The following is a 22,378-nucleotide window of genomic DNA, read 5'->3' on the forward strand; positions in this document are numbered from 1 at the left end:
GATGCAGGACAATAGCCAAGGATTGAAGTTGCTTGGTGTTGCTTAGAACAGTAACATGAGCCAGACTTGAAATAGAATCAGCCGGAACTACATCTATTAATAATGTATTTACAATAGCATGTTAGCTGCAAAGTGCATTCAGCCTTCACTGGGTTTACCATAACTATATAGCATGACACAAATAGCATTATGTTACACAGCATTACATAAGGTTGACACTTACTTGAAAATATACAAGGTAATAATACATTAGACTTTCAACAATACTCACTAGTGTTATCAGTCAATAAGTAATTAGTTGATATTAGTAGACAAAATTGGACTTGGAAAAGACAAATGCTTTTGTTTAAACTTTAATGCTATCAAATTCTCTGGCACTTGCTCTGCATATAACTGCAATAAAGTACAGATAGCTGTGGACACAACTCAGCACATCACTGGAACTAGCCTTCCCCTCTATTGACTCTGTCTACACTTCTCACTGCGTCAGTAAAGCAGCCAGTATTATCAAAACTCTACCCACCTTGAACATTCTCTCTTTTCCCCCTTCCCCCATTGGATAGAAGAAAGCATGTAACAACGGTCTCAAGAACAGATTCTATCCCACTGTTATCAATCTCTTGAATTGACCTTTGTATGATAAAACAGACTCTTGGCCTTGCAATCCACTTCATTATGATCTTGCATTTCTATTGTTTAACTTCACTACAATCTTTTGGTAGCTTTTACATTTTATTCTCCATTGTTATTATTTTGCCTTATTCTACCTCAATGTACTGCGTAATGATTAGATCGGTATGAACAGTATGTAACACAAACTGTGCACTTTATGTAGGTACATGAGATAATAATAAACCAATACCAATATCTGAATGTTTGATAATCAAGGTACCTTTTCAAATATGATATTTCACATTTTTCTTATGATGATAGAAGGACGCAATGATATTCAGTGACACTCAGGGCAACCCTCAGCCACTCTCTGGCATTCTGTTCTCTCCCTCATGTGACCATCAACTCAGTCCCTACTTCTCTAACCATGCCCTGATTCTAGGAGTAACTTGTAGTAACTGAATAGTCAATCAGCCAGCATGTCTTTGGAATCTGGGAGGAAACCTGAGCACTTGGAGGAAACTTTAGTCACAGGAAGAGCAGGTAAATTCCATGCAGTCAGCACTCACAGTTAGGATCAAACTCCGATCACTGGACTGCACTACCTGCTTCAGCACTCTACTGCTATTTATGGACAGCAGGATTCCATGCAAAATAAATTCATCATAAAACACCCAGTTCTAGTATTTAAAGTATATTAATATCTGTACTTTTCAAGTCTGAGATTAACCAGCCTCCTACTGTCACTTTTGATGATGCACTTTCCTGATGAATTGCATGTTTTTTCCTCAAAAGAAGTTATGTTTATTCATAAATCTTTAAGCTTTCATTCATTTCAGCTAAGCAGTGATAAATATCTTGGGAGGTACATGAAAGACCCAGGTGTGTCTGCTTCTTCCAGTTGGTGCTGTTCCAATGCACAAAGCTGTTTATAATGTAGGATATTTACAGCAGTGTTGTGGTTAGCATCACACTATTACAGCTAGGGTCCTTCTGGAGTTTGGAGTTCAATTCCAGCACTGTCTCTAAGGAACCTCTGTATGTCCTCCCTGTAGAATGTGTGGGTTTTCCCCAGGTGGCTTGGTTTCTCCCCTCAGTCCAAAGGCATACTTGGTAGGTTAATTGGTTATTGTAAATTGTCCTGTGGAAAGGTTAGGGTTAAATTGGGGGTTGCTGGGGTGGTGTGGCACAAATGGTCAGAAGAGTATACTTCACACAGTATCGCTAAATGAATTAGAAAAATCTGTTCCCTTGGGTAGGGGAAAAGGAAATAATTCCATTATACATAGGAGCACAATTAGGCTATTTGGCACATCAAGTCTGTTGGCTGATTTATTATCCCTCTCAACCTCATTCTCTTGCCTTCTCCCTGTAACCTTTGAAGCCTTGACTAATCAAGAACCTCTCAACCTTTGCTTTAAGTATACTCAAGGACTTGGCCTCTGCAGCTGTTTGTGGCATAGAATTCCACAGATTCACCACCTCTTTCAATAGAAATACCTTTCGTCTCTGTTCTAAAGGGACGTCCTTCTATTCTGAGGGTGTGCCCTCTGGAAAACGAAGACAGATCCAACAAGGGAGAGGTTGAGATTACTACTGGAATTGAAAGCCAAGAAATAACTTTCTCACCCGAGACTGTGAATTTTTTTCTGCCATTTCTAGAATTTGCAACCCAACTTCCTACCTCTTACCCTCTCTAGAACCATTCATTGCTAACTGCTGATATTACACTGACAGTCTTAATTGTTCCATCGTCCTTATTTAACCCAACCTCTCCTAGTTGTGACCAATCACAACATCATCATCAAACTTTCTCTTAAAGGTAGAGCAGTAATGGCTTGGAAAACTGAACAGTCACTCAAGGAATCTGTACATCAGTTCCCAGAATCCACCTTCAATCTCCCACCAGGCCATGACTTCTCCAATGAACTATGAGACCATTGTCTTCCAGTCACTGAGCTCATTTACTTAGGAAATCCTCCCTTCACAGTTTCCAACACCAACCCCTTAGCCTCCTACTCATTGTTTCAACCTGTTCTTGTTCCACAGAATTTAATCATTCTGTGTCTAGCACAGCACAGTAGCATAGTGGTTAGCACAATGCTTTACAGTACAGGTGACCCAGGTTCAATTCCCTCTGCTACCTGTAAAGTTGTTGTACCTTCTCTCCATGACTGCATGGGTTTCCTCTGGGTAAGAGAAAAGGAATAAGACCATAAGATGAAGGAGCACAACTAAGCCATTCAGCCCATCAAGTCTGCTCTGCATTCCGTCATGGTTAACGTATTTTCTCTCTCAAGCCCATTCTCCTGCTATCTCTCCATAACCTTTGACACCCTGACTAACCAAAACACCTATCAGCCTTTGTTTTAAATATACCTCCGGTTTCTTCCCACAGTCCAAAGATGTACTGATTGGTAGGTTAATTGATCATGGTAAGTTGTCCTGTAATTAGGCTAGGATTAAGTTGGAGGATTGCTGAGCTGTGTGGTTCAAAGGAGAGATATTGCTTATTCCATGCTATATCTCAATAGGTGGAAATGGCAGTGCTGAAAGATTGTACCAAGCAGGAAGGACTGACCACATTGATGTCCTGTCCTATTTCAATAAAAGAGAAAAGATTGATAGGTTGATAACTTTCAGCTATGGTAGGTAATAATGCAGTGGATGCAATTCTAATGTTCAATATTCTGACTTGAATCAACAACAGGAAGCAGGGAAGATATTTCCCTACCCAGGGTATACAGATGTAGGGTTCAGAACCTCATGATTTGGAGTAGGATGTTAAGGTCTTAAAGAAAGAAGTTCCTTAATTCAGAGGATGGTGAACCTGTGGAAATCTCTGATGCAGTTTATGGTAGAGGTTAAACCAATAAATGTCCTGGTAGGACCTAGATTTCTATACTCAAAGGTAACAAGAGGCTTGGGGAATTTGGTATTGGGAGGGAGGACCACCCATGATCCTACTGAACATGAAGCGAACATGAAGCAAACTTGAAGGGCTGAATGGTCTGTTGTACTTGCAATATTCCTACAAGAACAAGGGTCAGAGAATTAATACCTTGCTACAAATTCACACCAGGAACATAGATAATGAGCCAGATCACTTTACATCATCCTGGAAAGGTTATTTGTGTTCCATTCCAGGGGGAGAAATGATTTTCAATTGGTTGATTCTGGAACAATGAAATGAGTTTCTATGCAATGAACAGAAAGAAAGAAAGGTGAGGTGTCCTGGGAGGAAGCTTTTGTCAATTGTCTGGACCAGTGGAGGGTCAATTACACATTTCAGTGTTAGAGACTCCCAGTAATCCCGTGCATATTTTCAAATTTTCTTCGCTATAAGGTAATAGGTTATGCTCAGTACAACTTATAACCTGTACTTTAAGATATCATCACAGTAGATGCTGGAACAAGAATTATTTGTTCTTGTATCAAAGCTGAAAATACCTTTATTGGCACAAACATTGTTTGTCCCAAGGCAAGAGAATTTTTCTCCATTGTGTACAATCTTCAAAGTCAATCTACGGTGTATAAATTTAGCATTAGGAAAACAAGAAACCCACTTCAGAGCAGCTGTATTATTAATCACCCTGCAACCAACCTGTTTTGTCCTGCCAACACACTTCCGTTAAGGCAAGAACCCCTTCACTTAACACTTTCTTTTTCAGTTTTTTATTGTCCTGTCCAAAGCAAGGCTCCATATGTTAATAGTTTCACTTTTGAAAGCTTTGTGTAAGAAGCAAATTTGCTTATGGATTTTATAGATAAAGGAGATAGTTAAGGTCGGCAACTTTGTCAGTATGGATGAGCTGGGATGAGGGGATTGTCTCTGTGCTGGTTAGCTCTACGATTTTTTAATATATATGTGAAGATCAGTACTTTTTGTATTTGCCTAATTCGTGAATGTGTTGAACTACTTTATAAAATTTCACAATTGCCTTCATTGTGAAGCGTATTGAAGTGAAGATAATGTACTCGTCTCCAGTGATAAAATTCTAGCCATTTGTCAGTACAGAAATTAGACCATTCATTCCATTGTGTTCATGCTAACCAAAAGTGGAGCTAATTAGAGGAATCCTACTTCTCAGTGCCATTCTGTTATAGCTAGAACTCTTCAAATACTCAAACAGCTTTTGTTTAAAGACAACAAGCATATTTTTACCTCCTTCACCTTCCAAGGACAAGGTTCAGACTTCCTTCCCTTGTTGGTGAAAGATTTTGAAGATAGAAAACATACTGATTGACACAATCAGCCCACTGTTTCCATGCCTGCAAATGCACATGTTCCCCCCACCCAACTGCTAAGAGAAGATCTAATGCCCTATGATTTGAGAACCATGTTGCACATTGCAAAAGTTTCTGTCGTTTCTTTCTGTGAGACACCAGCAATGACTTAGCTTACCCTGTTCAAAGTTGCAGCAACATTTTAATTAGACAAGATTAGTAGAAATGCAATAACAAATAACATTGGAATGAAAATCATGTCCAGTAGTAAATGACTTTGTCCAAAGGCTGATTAATGGTTTGCTCACTGGAACTTGTTATCTAATCTGAACTAGTTTTTACCACAAACAACAGGAATTCTGCAGATGCTGGAAATTCAAGCAACACACATCAAAGTTGCTGGTGAACGCAGCAGGCCAGGCAGCATCTGTAGGAAGAGGTGCAGTCGACGTTTCAGGCCGAGACCCTTCGTCAGGACTAACTGAAGGAAGAGTGAGTAAGGGATTTGAAAGTTGGAGGGGGAGGGGGAGATCCAAAATGATAGGAGAAGACAGGAGGGGGAGGGATAGAGCCAAGAGCTGGACAGGTGATAGGCAAAAGGGGATACGAGAGGATCATGGGACAGGAGGTCCGGGAAGAAAGACAAGGGGGGGGACCCAGAGGATGGGCGAGAGGTATATTCAGAGGGACAGAGGGAGAAAAAGGAGAGTGAGAGAAAGAATGTGTGCATGAAAATGAGTAACAGATGGGGTACGAGGGGGAGGTGGGGCCTTAGCGGAAGTTAGAGAAGTCGATGTTCATGCCATCAGGTTGGAGGCTACCCAGACGGAATATAAGGTGTTGTTCCTCCAACCTGAGTGTGGCTTCATCTTTACAGTAGAGGAGGCTGTGGATGGACATGGCAGAATGGGAATGGGATGTGGAATTAAAATGTGTGGCCACTGGGAGATCCTGCTTTCTCTGGCGGACAGAGCATAGATGTTCAGCAAAGCAGTCTCCCAGTCTGCGTCGGGTCTCGCCAATATATAAAAGGCCACATCGGGAGCACCGATCGCAGTATATCACCCCAGTCGACTCACAGGTGAAGTGTTGCCTCACCTGGAAGGACTGTTTGGGGCCCTGAATGGTGGTAAGGGAGGAAGTGTAAGGGCATGTGTAGCACTTGTTCTGCTTACACGGATAAGTGCCAGGAGGGAGATCAGTGGGGAGGGATGGGGGGGATGAATGGACAAGGGAGTTGTGTAGGGAGCGATCCCTGCGGAATGCAGAGAGAGGGGGGGAGGGAAAGATGTGCTTAGTGGTGGGATCCCGTTGGAGGTGGCGGAAGTTACGGAGAATAATATGTTGGACTCGGAGGCTGGTGGGGTGGTAGGTGAGTTTTTACCACAATTTTTTTTGGTCTTTTTTTCCTTTGTTTGTTATTTGTCCTTATATCGCTTAATAAAAGAACCAGAACCAAGAAGTGTTATATTTCATTCTTGATTTCCAAAGAACCTTTGGATCACAAAACCACCAGCATCCAACATTACCGTAGGGCTTAGCAATCCAAGACAGGCGTCATTTAATCACATACAAGTTACTTCGTCCAGTAATATCAGGCCTGGGTAAAAGTGATGATCCTTGAATCACGTACACATAGAATGGCTGCTGTTACAGGCAGACATGATTGGCATACCAATCAAGCTTTTGATTGTTTCACCAAACCACTAATCAAAATAAGATGGATATCTCAAGGCACTCAACACAAATGAAAAATAGAAATTTGATTTTGATTGAACAAACTCAGATATGGATTCATGTCACAAGGCACGCAGATGATAAAAATAAATAAATTCTAAGAAACGTGTATAAATTTATATGACAGGGTGTTTATTTATTCAGCTGCATTCTTGCAACTGGCCAAGTGGGTGAGATAAGAAAACAACATTTTATGCAATTACATTAAACTGCTTAAATCACAGGATTTAGAATTTACTTTGTCTGCATCTATAATTTGCTCCATTAAGACAGGTAAAGTGATTGAGTTTGGAAAATGTGATAATTTAAACATGAAATAGAAATAGGACAAGACTTTTCAGGCCTTGGCACAGAATCTGTCATTTAATACTATCATGGTTTCAGAGCATGGAGACACAATAGACTGCAGATACTGGAATCTGCAACAAGATGGTTAGCCTGTTGGAAGAACTCAGCGAATCAGGCAGCATTTGTGGAGGGAAATGAACAGTAGATCTCCTGGGTTTCGATCCAAAATGGTGACTTTCCACTTCCCTCCACAGGTGCTGCCCAACATGCCAAGTTTCTCCAGCAGATCAAGCCATGCCAAACCGTATCACTGTCTGGTACGGTGGGGGGGAGGGACACCTCTTCAAGGAGTGATGCCTCAAAAAGGTAGTGTCCATCATAAGAAAATCCCATCACCAGGAAATGCCCTCATCTCATGGCTACTGTCAAGGAGGAGGTACAGGAGCCTGAAGGCACAGACTCAATGATTCAGGAGAAACTTCATCCCATCTGCCATCAAGTTTCTGAATGGACAGTGAACCCAATAACTACCTCAATACTTTTTTTCTCTCTTTTTGCACACGGAGCTTACAAAAATAGAGGGCTATGTGGTAAGGAAATTCTGGGCAGTTTCTAGATTAGGTTACATGGTTGGCACAATGTTGTGGACTGAAGGGCCTGTAATGTACTGTAGATTTCTATGTTCTATAACAAATTTCATGACATATGCCAGTGATAATAAGCCTGATTCTCATTCTGATTCTGACTTTGATTCAGTTCATAGGTTATCTTTTACCACAGCACAACTTACCCATACTAAACTCATATCCCTTAAAGTCTAAAACTAAATCAAAATACCCTGTATCTTTACCTCCTGAGCAGATCAATTCAGAAGTTCATTTCTCTCAGAGGAGCGAGATATTTTTTTCTCTCATCACTGTGCTAATTGGCCAGATCTTTATGCTGAGGCTTTTGCCTTGGTTCTAAACAGCACAGACAGGGGAAAACATTGTTACATCATGCCTGAAGTCTTGTAACAATTTTATATTTTACCCTGTAGGCAAAAATCTGATTGAGCTCTACCCATCTGAGAAATCCCTTCCTCCATCTCCCCCCCCACCCCTACATTCCTTCCCAGGAATCACAGTGGTAAACTATTTCTGCATTCCCATTGCCATAAGTATATTCTTTCTTAATGAACAGATCTTGTCTCATTACTCATGCAATCTTACCAATATTCTTGGAGCAAGGCCCTTCTACTCTTTAATAAAAGCCAACATACTGTTGCTTTTCTAATTCCTGGCTCACCCTATTCATTAGTCTTTTATGATCTGTGTATGAAAAAGACACTCCTGTCCTCTGAATACCAGCATATTTTAACCTCTCACCATTTCAAAATATTTTCCTATCAAAGAAGAAAAAGTATAATCCATTTGCCTCATCCTTGCTCATTAACTTTTCTTTCTTAATGACTTTTTTTCTGAAATCATAACCATATATGCTATTGGTTCTATGTGCTATGTGCTGTTGGCAACGTGTGTTGCACCTTGGCCTCAGAGGAAGGCTATTTTGTTTGGCTGTTTTCATATACGGTTGAATGATAATTGAACTTGAACTTGAGTCTAAATCCCCTATAGCTTCAACCCTGCTGCAGAGCTTTGCATAGTTAACAAACTTAGCTTTGGTCCTGCCATCAAAATCATTGTTGATCGGTTTATTATTACCGTCACACTCTGCTTGGGATATATTTATTGAAGTGGCTGTTTTTGCCTGGCTTCCCCTGCCAAATGGAATGTAATAATGCTAATAGCCATCTGATTAACTTACATTTTAAGATAATCAAATCATTTAAAGGGGAGGAAGGAGGAGAAGATGGTAGTGTGACGCAGCACGCGGCCGTTCCGAATGATATCGTATGTGTAACTAGGGGCCGTGCACAATCCTGATTTGATGGAGACAGCCGTAAGAAGCACAGAGGAACACCTAGAGAAACTTCTGAAATGCCCGCTTCGCTGCTGCTGCTACTGTGCGATTCAGAATCTCCGGAGGGGAAGGCCCCAAATCCTCAGCTTTGCCTATTGCCTGTTGCCGGGGCCGGGGTCGAAGCGCTCAGCAAAGATGGTGCTCGGTGTCGGAGAGCTGGTCGGAGGCTCGGAGTTTTCGGACGGACTTGGAGTCGGGCTGTGGTCGGATGCTTCCAGGATGCTGCATCGGCAAGTTTGCGAAGCTGGAGGTTTACCGTCTGTGTGAGATGATGGGACTTTTGAGAGACTTTGAGATTTTTTACTGTGTCCATGGTCTGTTCTTATCAAATTACAGTATTGTTTTGCACTGTTGTAACTATATGTTATAATTATGTGGTTTTTGTCAGTTTTTCATTCAGTTTGTCATGTGTTTCTGTGATATCATTCTGGAAAAACATTGTATCATTTCTTAATGCATGCATTATTAAATGACAATGAAAGAGGACTATGTGTCCTCACAATCTAATCTAATCTAATCTAATGAAATTAAAGCAAATTTCTCAATTTTATCAGGCCTGGAATTTTCTCACAGTAGTGTTCTGAATTTCAGTTATTTTCCAGGGCTCACATAAAGACTTCTGAAATAACTTATTACATTGTCTGCGGATAGATAAGAAAGGAAGATGAATATTCTTATTGGTAGTTATGTGGCCAGTACTAGTGAGCAATGAATAGGAACCATACAGCTGAAGCAGTCAAATCACAATAGTCAAAATTCAAATAAAATTTATTATCAGTGTACATACATATCAACCACACACAGCCCTGAGATTCTTTTTCTGCAGGCACACTCAGCAAATCGATAGGATAGTAACTGTAAACAGGATCAATGAACAGCAAACTGTGCAAATGCAAATATAAATAAATAGAAATAAATAGTATGAAATAAAAGATAAAATTTTAAGCCACCTTGCTTTCAGCTCCAATTGGTTGATCCCAGCAGGTAAGAATGGAGGTGCAGAAATTGTTTCAGAGCTAACGTTCAGAAACAAAATGAGAACCAGGTTAGGCTGTTGTGCTGAAGCTCGTTCGTCTGCTGGAGGCCTCATTGGTGCTTTTCTTCCTTCATCCTAATTACAAATAATTCATTAAACCACCACTTGAATGAAACACAGTGGATCCTGGTGCACTTCAAAGGTGGTAAATAATCAGAAGTGTAAAGGGAAAGTAAACTTATCACCCTGATCAAAATCCAATTCAACTACACTCTCATAAAAATAAAGAATACGCATCACTATGTACAGTATATCAAATTGATTACGTGAGGCTATTTATATATCCCTAAAATATTTCAACAATGATTTGTGAAACTCTTTGTCATTATTGCAATAACAATCAATTGCATCTTGTTACATATTTGGAAAGATAACAATCTGCAGAAAGAACTAGTCAACAGTGGTGACCTGGTTATATTTAGACCTCATCATCGGTCTTCTCAGGAAATCTTGGTTGAAGTACGTGCACGCGGGTGCTGTACTGCAGCGGTGTCCGTGGTACAACAGGAAGAATCTCAGCAGAGATGGGACTGTTGATGACAATACTGAAACTTTTTGGTGGGAATGCCTCTTCACCAATGGTCAGGTCAGAGATTTTGACCCTGAACTGCACTTCAGTCCTTCAGAGTGAAGATGGAGTAATCCAAACCAAACACAAATATAAAAATATAGTGGTTGCCTCACTATAGAAAGGATGTGGAAGCATTGGAAAAGATACAGAGGAGATTTACCAGGATGCTGCCTGGTTTAGAGAGTATGCATCAGGCATTAAGGGAGCTAGGGCTTTACTCTTTGGAGAGAAGGAGGATGAGAGGAGACATGATAGAGGTGTACAAGATAATACGAGGAATAGATAGAGTGGATAGCCAGTGCCTCTTCCCCAGGGCACCACTGCTCAATACAAGAGGACATGGCTTTAAGGTAAGGGGTGGGAAGTTCAAGGGGGATATTAGAGGAAGATTTTTTACTCAGAGCATGTTTGAGGGTCAGCACAACATTGTGGGCCGAAGGGCCTGTCCTGTGCTGTACTATTCTATGTCCCATGTTTAAAGGTGGAATTTATCTGAAATCCACATTAGAAATTTGTGTTCGTTATCTGCAGGCCACCCCGATCCAAAATTGCTGAAAATAGCAAAAAAGAAAAGAAAGACCAGAAACACATAACGTAAACTAGAGTCCAATCCACAATCCAGCCCTGAACATTTGACACATTTCTGCCATATATTTCCCTGAGAAATATTTCATTTTTTAAAGAAAGGGGCTTCCCTTCCTCCACTATCAGCTCTGCTCTTAAACGCATCTCCCCCATTTCACGTACATCTGCTCTCACTCCATCCTCCCACCACCCCACTAGGAATAGGGTTCCCCGGTCCTCACCTACCACCCCACCAGCCTCCGGGTCCAACATATTATTCTCCGTAACTTCCGCCACCTCCAACGGGATACCACCACTAAGCACATCTTTCCCTCCCCCCCTCTCTCTGCATTCCGCAGGGATCGCTCCCTACACAACTCCCTTGTCCATTCGTCCCCCCCATCCCTCCCCACTGATCTCCCTCCTGGCACTTATCCGTGTAAGCGGAACAAGTGCTACACATGCCCTTACACTTCCTCCCTTACCACCATTCAGGGCCCCAAACAGTCCTTCCAGGTGAGGCATCACTTCACCTGTGAGTCGACTGGGGTGGTGTACTGCGTCCGGTGCTCCCGATGTGGCCTTTTATATATTGGTGAGACCCGACGCAGACTGGGAGACCGCTTTGCTGAACATCTACACTCTGTCTGCCAGAGAAAGCAGGATCTCCCAGTGGCCACACATTTTAATTCCACATCCCATTCCCGTTCTGACATGTCTATCCACGGCCTCCTCTACTGTAAAGATGAAGCCACACTCAGGTTGGAGGAACAACACCTTATATTCCGTCTGGGTAGCCTCCAACCTGATGGCATGAACATTGACTTCTCTAACTTCCGCTAAGGCCCCACCTCCCCCTCGTACCCCATCTGTTACTCATTTTTATGCACACATTCTTTCTCTCACTCTCCTTTTTCTCCCTCTGTCCCTCTGAATATACCTCTTGCCCATCCTCTGGGTCACCCCCCCCCCTTGTCTTTCTTCCCGGACCTCCTGTCCCATGATCCTCTCGTATCCCCTTTTGCCTATCACCTGTCCAGCTCTCGGCTCTATCCCTCCCCCTCCTGTCTTCTCCTATCATTTTGCATCTCCCCCTCCCCCTCCAGCTTTCAAATCCCTTACTCACTCTTCCTTCAGTTAGTCCTGACGAAGGGTCTTGGCCTGAAACGTCGACTGCACCTCTTCCTATAGATGCTGCCTGGCCTGCTGCGTTCACCAGCAACTTTGATGTATGTTGCTTGAATTTCTAGCATCTGCAGAATTCCTGTTATTTCCCTGAGAAGATCTGTTCCCGATTTATGCTTCCAAGATCCTGCCTGATAGCTTCATATTTCTCCTTACTCCAATTAAACGCTTTCCTAACTTGTCTGTTCCTATCCCTCTCCAATGCTATGGTAAAAGAGATAGAATTCTGATCACTATTTCCAAAATGCTCTCCCACTGAGAGATCTGACACCTGACCAGGTTCATTTCCCAATACCAGATCAAATACAGCCTCTCCTCTTGTAGGCTTATCTACATATTGTGTCAGGATACCTTCCTGAATACACCTAACAAACTCCACCCCATCTAAATCTCTTGCTTTAGGGAGATGCCAATCAATATTTGGGAAATTAAAATATCCACCATGACAACCTTGTTATTATTACACCTGTCCAGAATCTGTCTCCCTATCTGCTCCTCGATGTCCCCGTTACTATTGGGTTCTCTATAAAAAACACCCAGTAGAGTTATTGACTTTGTACTTTGATAATAAATTTACTTTGAATGTTAAAAAACATTCACTTTGCATCGAAGAAGGCAAAAAGTAGGAATAAAGGCTGCCAGTGTAGTGGTGTTCCACGGGGGTCTGATTTGGGACTCTTTCTTTTTATATTATATGTCAATGATTTGGATGATCGAGTTGATGGCTTTGTTGCAATGTTTGCATACAATATGAAGATAGGTGGAGTGGCAAGTAGTTTTGAGGAAGTAGAGAGGCTACAGAAGGACTTAGTCGGATGGGGAGAATGGGCAAAGAAATACCCAGTGCAATACAGTGTTGGGAGGTGTATGGTCATACACTTCGGTAGAAGAAATGAAAGGGTTGACTATTTTCAAAATGGAGAGAAAATGCAAAAATCTGAGGTGTAAAGGGACTTGGGAGACCTTGTACAGGATTCCCTAAAAATAAAGTTGCAGGTTGAGTCTGTGGTGAGAAAGGCAAATGTAATGTTAGCATTCATTTCAAGAGGACTAGAATATAAAAGCAAGGATACAATGTTGAGACTTTATATAGCACTGGCAAGGCCTCACTTGGAGTATTGTGAGCAGGTTTTGGCCCCATATCTTAGATAGGATGTGCTGAAATTGGAGATTGTTCAAAGGAGGTTTACAAAAATGATTCCAGGATTGAATGGCTTGTCATATGAAGAGCTTGATGGCTCTGGGCCTGTATTCACTAGAATTCTGAAGAATGAAGGGTGACCTCATTGAAATCTATCAAATGGTGAAAGGCTGGAGAGGATCTTTCCCGTAGTGGAAGAGTCTAAGACCAAAGGACTTAGCCTCAGGGGCGTCCTTTTAGAATGGAGATGAGGGGAAATTTCTTTAGCCAGAATGGTGAACCTGTGGAATTCTTTGTCACAGGTGGCTGTGGAGGCCAAGTCTTTCAGTATATTTAAGGCTGAGGTTGATAGATTCTTGATTGGTTGTGGCATGAAGGGATATGAGGAGAAGGCACGAGATTGGGACTGAGAGGAAAATTGGATCGGCCATGATGAACTGGCAGAGCAGACGGTGTGGGCTAAATGGCCTAATTCTGTTCATATATCTTATGATCTTATCACCAAATACTATGAGGAGACTCCAGAGCTCCAAAAGCCCTGCATCCAAGCCCCCAGTTTCTCCCAGACTGCTTTGCTATCTGGTGTAGTCATAGCCTTCAGAGATGTGCCAATGTGCAAAAAAGCAGCACTGTAGCTACAGGATCTCTAGGTAAAGTTAAGTACTTTTTGTCCAACTAATCCATTTATGTAGTAGTAGTAGTAATACTTTATTGATCCTGGGGGAAATTGGTTTTTCGTAAATTATGCCAGTTATGCCAGTAAATTATGAAATAAGTTCAGGACCAGTCTATCGGCTCAGGGTGTCTGACCCTCCAAGGGAGGAGTTGTAAAGTTTGATGGCCACAGGCAGGAATGACTTCCTATGACGCTCTGTGTTACATGTCGGTGGAATGAGTCTCTGGCTGAATGTACTACTCTGCCCAACCAATACATTATGTAGTGGATGGGAGACATTGTCCAAGATGGCATGCAACTTAGACAGCATCCTCTTTTCAGACACCACCGTGAGAGAGTCCAGTTCCATCCCCACAACATCACTGGCTTTACAAATGAGTTTGTTGATTCTGTTGGTGTCTGCCCCAGCACACAACAGCATAGTGATGTTAGATTATAGTGATGTTGAGGAGGAAAAACACTGGCCAGGACAGCAGACTAATGCTTGGAGTGTTTAGGATCCATCTAAAGTATAAGAAAGAGCCTGGTGTAAAAAGTAGTGAAGGAATCAGGCTACATTTTTGAGATCAAGTCTTCTGACGTGAATATAATCATGTGCTTTAGATGGTAAGTAACAGGAAAATAAGTACAAATAAATGTGCAGTTAAAGGCATTGTGAAATTTCCCATGTTGAAATGGGAGAGGATAAGCTTTTGATTTACAGCACACAGATTAACGTGGAGACACGTTGGCAGCAGAGGAGAGTCCATTTTAAGTGTTTGCCCATTGTGTTAGTGCAAAGGGAACACAATTCCAATGTTACCCACTTTAAATTATTTCAGAGATTTACCATGTTTAACCCACATTTCATTGTTTGCAATCTCACAAGATGTTAATATTAATAATTATCCGACTTACAGAACAGTCTTACGTTGAAAATTCATTATTTTAGAACTTTAAATTTATGGTCTCTGTAAAGACACTTTTCTGCCTTAAAAGATGCAATACAAAGACATACTGTTGCTATTAAAAATTAATCCTGAATTGTAGCATTGCTGTGTAAAATGAGCCACCTGATGACGCACGGGCTGGAATCCACCTCTTCAATTACCGAATGTGAATTTTATGCACCAGCAAAACACTTCACTGGCTTGAGGTAAGCCAAAATGTTCTATTCTGGAAGCAACTGTCCTACACACTGGTTTTTGACCATTATTCTTCCTCCCTCTCTCCGGCTTCTCCCTTCCAATACACCCATCTCCAGCATGATGTGTTTGTAATCATGCCTTGAGTTGTGGGTGTGAATAGGGCAGGTTGACCCGATGTTCCGTCTTTCATTGGAAGGAAGTACCTTCATATTGTAATTTTACCTGCTGTTCTGGACATGAAGAGCATAACTACAAATATTACAAACAGCACTGTTTACCTGACTAGTCAAACACTGTGATTTCCGGTATCCCTTGAACCAAGAAGAGCTAAATACTCCCCGATGTGCAAGTGTTTTTCTCTGCATTCTGAAATGAATACTGCATATCATCCTGCAATACTACACTATAAGAGATGAAGGCTGGAATATAAATAAAGAATAGTGCAAGCACACTGTAGGTCCTTCCTCTCGATTGGAAAATGGCCACATTACATTGAGCCTGAGTCATTCATTCATTCCAATAGGTTGACACACCAAGTGAAGCCTCTCTTCACTTTTTGTTCAAAGTTCAAAGTAAAATTTATTATCAGAGTACATACATGCCACCACATAAAACCCTGAGATTTTTTTCCCGTGGGCATCCTTAGCAAATCTATGGAACAGTAACTAAACTGTAAACATCAGGATCTGTAAACTGTGCAAATGCAAGTATAAATAGCAATAAACAACGAGCATGAAATAACCAGATAAGAGCCCTTAAATGAGTGTAGCTATCCACTTTTGTTCAAGAGCCTGATGGCTGAGGGGAGTAATTGTTCTTGAACCTGGTGGTGCGAGTTCTGAGGCACCTGTACCTTCTACCTGATGGCAACAGGAAGAGAAGAGCATGACCTGGGTGGTGAGGATTTTTGATGGATGCTGCTTTTCTATGACAATGTTTCATGTAGATGTTCTCAATGGTTGGGAGGGTTTTACCCATGATGTACTGGGCCGAATCCACTGCCTTTTGTAGGACTTTCCACACAAAGGTTTTGGTATCTCCATACCAGACCAGAATGCAACCAGTCAGCACAATTTCCACCACACATCTATCGCAGTTTGCCAAAGTTTTTGATGAAATGCTGAACCTCCACAGACTTCTGAGGATGTAGAGGTGCTGTCGTGCTTTCTTATATGATGATTCCAGGAAAGGTCCTCTGAGATGGTGACAGCCAGGAATTTAAAGTTACTGACCTTCTCCACCTCTGATCCTCTGATGATTCCTGGCTCATGGACCTCTGGTTTCCCTCTCCTGAAGTGTACAATCAGTTCCTTGATCTGATTGACATTTAGTGAGAGGTTGTTGTTATTATACCACTCAACCAAGTTTTAAATCTCCCTCCTGTATGCTGATTCATCAGATCTTTTGATACAGCCCACAACAATGGTGTCATCAACAAACTTTTATATGGTTTTGGAGCTGTACTTATCCACACAGTCATGGGTATAAAGTGAGTAGAGCAGGGGGCTAAATACATGTCACTGTGGTGCGCCTGTGCTGAGGGAGTTTGTGGAGGAGATGTTTTTGCCAATCCAAACTGACTGGGTTCTACAAGTGAGGAAATCCAGGGTCCATTTGCGTAGGGGGGTATTGAGCCCAGGTCTTGGAGTTTACTGATTAGATTTGAGATGATGATGGTAGTAAATGCCAAGCTGTAATTGATAAAGAGCATCCTGATGTATGCACCTTTGCTGTCCAGATGTTCCAGAGTTGTGTAAAGAGCCAACAAGATGGCATCTGCTGTAGACCTGTTGCTTTGGTAAGCAAATTGGAGTGGATCAAAGTCACCATTCAGACAGTAGTTGATCTGCTTCAAAACCAGCCTCTCAAAACGCTTCATCACTGTGGATGTAAGTGCCACTGGACGATAGTCATTTAGAGAGGTATCACACCGGCACATTTGAAGTCTGTTTGAAGCAGGTGGGTAGCACACACTGCCAGAAGTCGAACATATCCGTGAGTACACCAGCCAGTTGGTTGGCAAAGGTCTACAATACTCAGCCAGGTACTCCATCCAGACTGGGTGCTTTTCTTGGATTCACTTTCCTGAAGGCGTCCTGCACATCATCTTCAGATACTGAGACTAAGGATCATTGGGAGACAAGGGGGTGTGTAATGGTTTCTCCTTGCTCTGGCAGTCAAAGTGAGCATAGAAGGCATTGAGCTCATCTGTAAGTGAAACTCTGCTGTCCCCTATAACACAAGCTTTTGCTTTGCAAGAAGTTATGGCATTCAAACCCTGCCACAGCTTTTGAGCATCCCTCATTGGTTCTAGTCTATTCCAGAATCTCCACTTTGTCTGAGAGTTGGCTTTCCGGAGATCGTACCTGCACCTCTGGTAATGTTCTTGATCTCCAGACTTGAATGCCTCTATCTGGCACTCAGCAGGTTCTAGATTTCAATGTTCATCTAGGGCTTCTGACTGGGAGAAAAACCCTGAATGATTTTGTGGGGACACAGCTGTTTTAATAAAGTCTGTAACAACCCTGGTGTCGTCACTCAGGTCCTCAGATGAGTTCTTCAACACAACTCAGTTCACTGGCTCAAGACAATCTGTGATGGTTTCTCAGCCTTCCATCACCACCTCTTAGTTATCGTGTTCACTGGAGCCTTGCTCTTTAGGCACTGTCTGCTCGCAGGTAGCAAGCGTACAGCCCAATGTTTGTACTTGCCAAAATGCGGTCACGGGAAGGAATGATTAGGCATTCCTTATCATAGCGTAGCAATGGTCTGGTGTGTTGGGACCTTTGGTGCAGCAGGTCATGTGCTGGTGATAATTTGGCAAGGTTTTTTTCAAACAGGCCTGGTTAAAGTCGCCGACTATAGTTTGAAATGCGTCGGGATGGGCCATTTCTTGTTTACAGACAGCATTGTGCAGTTCTGCGAGGGCTTGCTTTTAATTGGCCATTGCTGATTTATAAACTGCAGTCAGGATAGTAGATAAGAACACTCAAGGCAAAATAGAATGGTCTACATTTAATCATTAGTTGTTCTAAATCAGGGGAACAAGTTGACATAACCCCAACATCTGTGCACAAACAAGAATTCACTAAAAAGCATGCACTGCCATCCCTTTCCTTACCAGAATTTGAGGTTCAATCCATTCTTAGAATCATTAAAACCATCTGGTCAGATAGCTTCATCAGGCGTGTTTGCCATTAACCAAGTCTCAATGAAACAAACAATTGAAATTTTCCTCATCTGCCTCTGATACGGCAGCCTTGCCCTGAGATTGTCAATCTGATTTTCAAGTGACTGTACATTCACTAACAAGATGGAAGGCAGAGGAGGCCTCAGCCTGGTCTGAACCTACCTCTCTTGCCACGTTTTCAACCTTGGTCTTGGCATTAACCCTTAAAGGCGTCGCGCTTAACTGCTCCGCATTAACTGTCAAACGTGAGATCTGAAGATTATTGATGTAATTTTGTAGTCAGTTGTTAAGAGGAAATTTACATGCTGCAGATTGTAGCGAAATTGATTGGAGTACTGTGCAGATGCAACAGGAGCGTTCCCGTGCAGGACCGACAAAGATTTTCTATGGGAAACCCAGTCTTTATAAAAGAGAGGGACCGCCTAGCGGAGTGGTTATCGTGGGAGCAGTCATTGTCGGAGTAGTGTGAGTCTGAGTAGGAAGGCTTTGGCTCAAACAGGGCTTTGGTGAGAACAAGTTTAATCCAGGTAAGTTCATTCCTTAGAGACAATTGGGGATACGGTATGTCTACAGAGCCAGTATTCTGTTCTGGGTGTCAGATGTGGGATTTCCAGGAGACTCCCAGCCTCCCCGAGGGTCACACCTGCACCAGGTGCATCGAGATGCAGCTTCTTAGAGACCATGTTAGAGAACTGGAGCTGAAATTCGATGACCTTCGGTTTATGAGGGAAAGTGAAGCAGTGATAGACTGGAGCTACAGGAAGGTAGTCAGCCCAAGGCCGCAGGAGACAGATAAATGGGTGATTTTCAGGAGAGGGAAGGGAGAATGCCAGATAGTGGAGAGCACCCATTTGGCTGTCCCCCTCAACAATAAGTACTTCATTTTGAGAACTACAGGGGGAGCAACCTACCTGGGGGAAGCAACAGCAGCCGTGCCTCTGGCACTGAGTCTGACCCTATGGCTCCGAAGGGTTGGGAACTGAAGAAAATGGCAGCAGTAATAGAGGACTCTATAGTCAGGGGGACAGGTAGGGGTTTCTGTGGATGCAAAAAGGAAACACGGATGGTAGTTTGCCTCCCAGGTGCCAGGGTCTGAGATGTTTCAATACCCTGAGAAGGGAGGGTGAGCAACTGAAGTGAAGGGATGGGTTAGTAAATTTGCTGATGACACAAAGGTTGGAGGTGTTGTGGATAGTGTGGAGGGCTGTCAGAGGTTACAGCGGGACATTGATAGGATGCAAAACCGGGCTGAGAAGTGGCAGATGGAGTTCAACCCAGATAAACATGAAGTGGTTCATTTGGTAGGTCAAATATGATGGCAGAATATAGTATTAATGGTAAGACTCTTGGCAGTGTGGAGGATCAGAGGGATCTTGGGGTCCGAGTCCATAGGACGCTCAAAGCAGCTGCGCAGTTTGACTCTGTGGTGAAGAAGGCATACAGTGCATTGGCCTTCATCAATCATGGAATTGAATTTAGAAGCTGAGAGGTAATGTTGCAGATTTATAGGGCGCTGGTCAGGACCACACTTGGAGTACTGTGCTCAGTTCTGGTCGCCTCACTACAGGAAGGATGTGGAAGCCATTGAAAGGGTGAAGAGGAGATTTACAAGGATGTTACCTGGATTGGGGAGCATGCCTTATGAGAATAGGTTGAGTGAACTCGGCCTTTTCTCCTTGGAGCGATGGAGGATGAGAGGTGACCTGACAGAGGTGTATAAGATGATGAGAGGTATTTATTGTGTGGATAGTCAGAGGCTTTTTCTCAGGGCTGAAATGGTTGCCATAAGAGGACACAGGTTTAAGGTGCTGGGGAATAGGTACAGAGGAGATGTCAGGGGTAAGTTTTTTACTCAGAGAGTGGTGAGTGCGTGGAATGGGCTGCCAGCAATGGTTGTGGAGGCGGATACGATAGGGTCTTTTAAGAGACTTTTAGGTAGGTACATGGAGCTTAGTAAAATAGAGGGCCTGGTAATTTCTAAGGTAGGGACAGGTTTGGCACAACTCTGTGGGCCGAAGGGCCTGCATTGTGCTGTAGGTTTTCTGTGTTTCTTTGTTTCTATGTCGTGGTACATATTGGTACCAACAACATAGGAAGACAAAGGGAGGGGGTCTGGAAAAAAGAAAGTTAGGATGGAAGCTGAGAAGCCGGACCTCAAGGGTGGTAATCTCAGTACTGCTCCCTGTGCCATACGACAGTGAGGATAGGAACAGAATGAGGTGGCAGATAAATGCGTGGCTGAAGAATTGGAGCAGGGGGCAGGGATTCAGATTTCTGGATAATTGGGACCTCTTCTGGGGCAGGTGGGACCTGTACAAAAGGAAAGGGTTGCATTTGAATCCAAGGGGGACCAATATTCATGTGGGCAGACTTACTAGAGCTGTTCGGAGTGGTTTAAAATAATATGGCAGGGGGATGGGAACCAGGATGATAGAGCTAAGGATGAGCCAGCAGGTTTACAAGGAGATGATGGGTGTAACATAAAAGTAAGGAAAGGTAAGCTAATGATTGGGGACAAATGCAGACAGGGCAAAGAGTTAAATTGTATCACAGAGGCAAAATTCAAAAGAGTGAGGAATGCAGGACTATGGGTGCTATATTTCAATGTGTGTTGCATTCAGAATAAGGTGGACGAACTTGTGGCTCAATTAGAGATTGGTCAGTATGACGTGGGCATCACTGAGTTGTGACTGAAAGAAGGCCATAGTTGGGAGCTTAACATCAAAGGATATACTTTGTATCAAAAAGACAGGCAGGAAGGCATAAGCAGTGGTGTGGCTCTGTTGGTAAGAGATTGAATTATATCTTTACAAAGAGGTGACATAGGGTCAGAGAATGTTGAATCTTTGTGGGTGGAGTTAAGAAATTACAAGAGTGAAAAAACCATTATGGGAATCATATATAGGCTTCCAAATAGCAGCCAAGATGTGGGGTTGAGATTGCAAAGGGAGCTGGAAAGGGGACGTAATAAGGGTAATGACACAATTATAATGGGGGACTTCAATATGCAAGGGGATTGGGAAAATCAGGTTGGTGTTGGATCGCAAGAGAGGGAATTTGTTGAATGCCTATGAGATGGTTTTTTTAGAGCAGCTTGTGTTTGAGCCTATTCGGGGAAATGCTCTCTTAGATTGGCAGTTGTGTAATAACCCAGATCTTATTCAGGAGTTTAACGTAAAGAAAACATGAGGAGGCAGTGAACATAATATGATTGAACTCATACTGCAATTTGAGAGAGAGTGAAGCATAAGTGACATGTATCAGTATTGCAACGGAATAAAGGGAATTACAGAGGCACGAGTGCGGAACTTGTTCGGATGGATTGGAGGATGATACTGGTGGGGATGACAGCAGAGCAGAGATGGCTGAAGTTTCTGGGAATAGTTCACAAACTGCAGGATGGTGAACTCAAATACCCCAGAAATGGCAGAGGTAACAACCGTGGCTTACAAAGGAGGTTAAAGGACTGCATAAAAGCCAAGGAAAGGGCATATAAGGAGGCAAAAGTGAGTGGGAAGTTGGATAATTGGGAAACTTTTAAAATCCAATGATGTAAAGCAGGATACCAAAAGATTTTTCAGTTATATAAAGAGTAAAAGGGAGGTGAGAGTTGATATTGGACCACTGGAAAATGATGGGGGACAAAGAAATGATAGATGAACTTAATGGATACTTTGCACCTGTCTTCACTGTGGAAGACACTAGCAGTGTGCCAGTGGTCCATGAGTGTCATTGCTATTACAAAGAAAAAGTGCAAGGCAAACTCAAAAGTCTTAAGGTGGATAAGTCATCTGGGCCAGATGGACTGCATCCCAGAGTCCTGAGAGAGGTTGCTGAAAAGGTAACAGATGCATTGGCCATGATCTTTCAAGAATCACTTGATTCTGGCATGGTCCTGGAGGACTGGAAGATTGCAAATGTCACTCCACTCTTTAAGAAGGGAGGAAGGAAAAAGAAAGGAAATTATAGGCCAGCTAGCCTAACCCTAGTGGCTGGGGAAGTGTTCAAGCCTGTTATTAAGGAAGAGGTCTTGAGTTACTTGGAAGATAATGGCGAAATAAG

Source organism: Mobula hypostoma, chromosome 26 (genome assembly GCF_963921235.1).
Source record: "Mobula hypostoma chromosome 26, sMobHyp1.1, whole genome shotgun sequence".
Classification (NCBI taxonomy): domain Eukaryota; kingdom Metazoa; phylum Chordata; class Chondrichthyes; order Myliobatiformes; family Myliobatidae; genus Mobula; species Mobula hypostoma.